Source organism: Oncorhynchus masou, chromosome 17 (assembly GCF_036934945.1).
Source record: "Oncorhynchus masou masou isolate Uvic2021 chromosome 17, UVic_Omas_1.1, whole genome shotgun sequence".
Taxonomy (NCBI): domain Eukaryota; kingdom Metazoa; phylum Chordata; class Actinopteri; order Salmoniformes; family Salmonidae; genus Oncorhynchus; species Oncorhynchus masou.
The window spans coordinates 32281023-32284390 of NC_088228.1; positions in this window are offsets into that span (position 1 = coordinate 32281023).

Here is a 3368-nt window from a genome sequence, read left to right on the forward strand (position 1 = left end):
TTTCAACAAACTTAAATCCATTGTTCTTTCTTTTAGCATTAATTGTCACAATGAATAAGTCTATCTCAATGAATAATCTTTCGTCTGGAAACATTATACCCCTCAAACGCAGCCTAAACATGCTGGAATCACGACCCGGAGCTTTGTCTTTCAGAGGTTTCTGTCTTTCAGAGCCTCCTTTTAAATGCGAGTTAAACTTTCTGACCTCAGTTTACATTTACCCTTTATCAGTTCAGCAGGAACCAGGCCTGCTCTAAAATAGCTTTTTTCCCCAGGTGGTCTAAGGCTGGGGAAATCTCAGGCCCTCTTCGTCACTCAGCTCTTTCTCTCTCGCTCTCTCTCGCTCTGTCCAGAGCACTGAGCTCTGGGATATTTGTGCATTGTGTATTGATTCGGGGTATAACCCTTGGCTGTAAAAGAGAGATAAAGAAGTTAGACATTAACTTTATTTTTCATGGGGTCATAGTGTGGTTTTACATACATCTACCGACCACACAAAAAAAAAAACTGGTTCCTCTGATGGACTCTGGAATATTGATTTTATCCCTCTCACCCTCTCTCTTTTTACCCCTCTCTCTCTCTCTCTCTCTCTCTCTCTCTCTCTCTCTCTCTCACACATCCACAGAAAATAGCCTTTGCAGTCAGTATTTCTCCTCTCAGATAGATAGTGTGGCTGGCAGGCAGCATTCCTGTCTACTCCCTTCAAGGTTACAGCGTGGTGGAGGGGAGAGCTCGGAGCACCTGCTGCCTTGCTGCCTGAGAGAGGAACCGCTGTTTTGTTCCACCCTCAACTGAACTGTAGCACTGCTTACTCCACTGATCCACTTATCCTTTTCCAGTTCTTAATAACTTAAAAGGACACCTAAAGAGATAACTATAATGGTTTTTATGCAGTTTGTCCCAAGCTCAGATGTCATTATCGCAGAGAAAAGAGAACATCAAAAGGAACCTGGTGATAATAGGATTGTTGTGTTAATTCAAATTAATAAATATTAATCAGGTTGTCAACAATTGTTTTAATATTTCGACTTAGTGGCAGCAAATCTTATGGTCTTCTAATTTCTGTGTGAAACGTAGCAACCACAATTCTGTTTTCCAGTGCTGAAGGCTGGCTTACCCCATAGCCTGAGAATACTGCACCTGGTTTGGACAGCAGCACAGGTGAACTCTGCACATTTCCATTGGTGGAATTTCTCACCCTTGGTGCCATATAGTTGACTGGATATGGCCCCCCAAAATAAAGCTAGGTGGCAATTACTTTCTCCCCTTTCTCTCGGTTAACTGAACTGGCTTCTCAGATTGTAGCTAACCCAAGATACTAGTCATAGTCTGTCAAAATGTATTTCTATTTTTCATATATATATATATATATATATATATATATATATAGAGAGAGAGAGAGAGAGAGAGAGAGAGAGAGAGAGAGAGAGAGAAGAAGAAAAAAATCCACTTAACTGGATGGCTGACTGGTGGAGGGGGCCTCTGCCCTTTATTGAATCCTGTATGGGGGGGACAGACAGACAGACAGACAGCTCTCTCTCTGCTGGAGGTCACTATGACAGACAGTTTGCTGTACACAAAGCCCCTATCATCTCCAAGCCTATCTCTGACCTTTTTGACCTGTCTCTCCACCCTGGGAGATTCCCATTGCTTGGAAGGCAGCCACAGTGCATATTTTATTTAAATGGGGAAATCAAGCTGATTAACTGTTATAGGCCAATTTCTCGTTTGCCCTGTTAATCAAATGTGTTGAAATAGTCGATAATCAACAGACTGGCTTTCTTGATGTCTGTAGTATTCTCTCAGGTATGCAATCTGGTTTCTGCTCAGGTTATGGATGTGTCACTGCAACCTTAAAGTTTATGTCACCATTGCCTTCATTCTAAGCAATGTTGTGCTGCTATTTTTATTGACTTGGCCAAAGCTTTTGCTACGGTAGACCATTCCATTCTTGTGGGCCGGCTAAGGAGTATTGGTGTCTCTGAGGGGTCTTTCGCCTGGTTTGCTAACTACCTCTCAAAAAGTGCAGTGTATGAAATCAGAACATCTGCTGTCTCAGCCACTGCCCAAGCAAGCTCTTCTCAATTTACATCAACAACATAGCTCAGGCAGTAGGAAGTGCTCTCATCCATTTATATGCAAAGGATTCAGTCTTAAACTCAGCTGGCCCCTCCCCAGATTTTGTGTTAAATGCTCTACACCAAAGTTTTCTTAGTGTCCAACAAGCTTTCTCTGCCCTTAACCTTGTTCTGAACACATCTAAAACAAAGGTAATGTGGTTTGGTAAGAAGAATGCTCCTCTCCCCACCAGTGTGATTACTAACTCTGAGGGTTTAGAGCTTGAAGTAGTCACCTCATACATGTACTTGGGAGTATGGCTAGATGGTACACTTTTCTTCTCTCAGCACATATCAAAGCTGCAGGCTAAGGTTAAATCTAGACTTGGTTTCCTCTATCGTAATCGCTCCTCTTTCACCCCAGCTGCCAAACTAACCCTGATTCAGATGACCATCCAACCCATGCTAGATTACTGGGACGTAATTTATAGATCGTCAGGTATGGTGCTCTCAAGCGACTAGATGTTTTTACCATTCGGCCATCAGATTTGCCACCAATGCTCCATATACGACACATCACTGCACTCTATATTCCCCCGTAAACTGGTCATCTCTGTGTACCCGTCGCAAGACCCACTGGTTGATGCTTATTTATAAAACCCTCTTAGGCCTCACTCCCCCCTATCTGAGATACCTACTGCAGCCCTCATCCACCACATACAACACCCATTCTGCCAGTCACATTCTGTTAAAGGTCCCCAAAGCACAGACATCCCTGGGCCGCTCCTCTTTTCAGTTCGCTACAGCTAGCGACTGGAATGAGCTGCAAAAAACACTCAAACTGGACGGTTTTATCTCCATCTCTTCATTCAAAGACTCATGGATACTCTTACTGATAGTTGTGGGTGCTTTGTGTGATGTATTGATGTATCTACCTTTTTTCCCTTTGTGCTGTTGTCTGTGCCCAATAATGTTTGTGCCATGTTTTGTGCTACAACTGTGTTGTGCTGCTGCCATGTTGTGTTACTACCATGTTGTTGTCATGTTGTGTTGCTACCATGTTGTTGTCATGTGGTGTTGCTACCATGCTATGTTGTCGTCTTAGGTCTCTCTTTATGTAGTGTTGTGGTGTCTCTCTTGTCGCGATGTGTGTTTTGTCCTATATCTTTATTTTATTTTTAATCCCAGCCCCCGTCCCCGCAGGGGGCCTTTTGCCTTTTGGTAGGCCATCATGGTAAATAAAGATGGATTCTTAGCTGACTTGCCTAGTTAAATAAAGTATTTTTTTTACACTGTCTGTGTGTTACACTC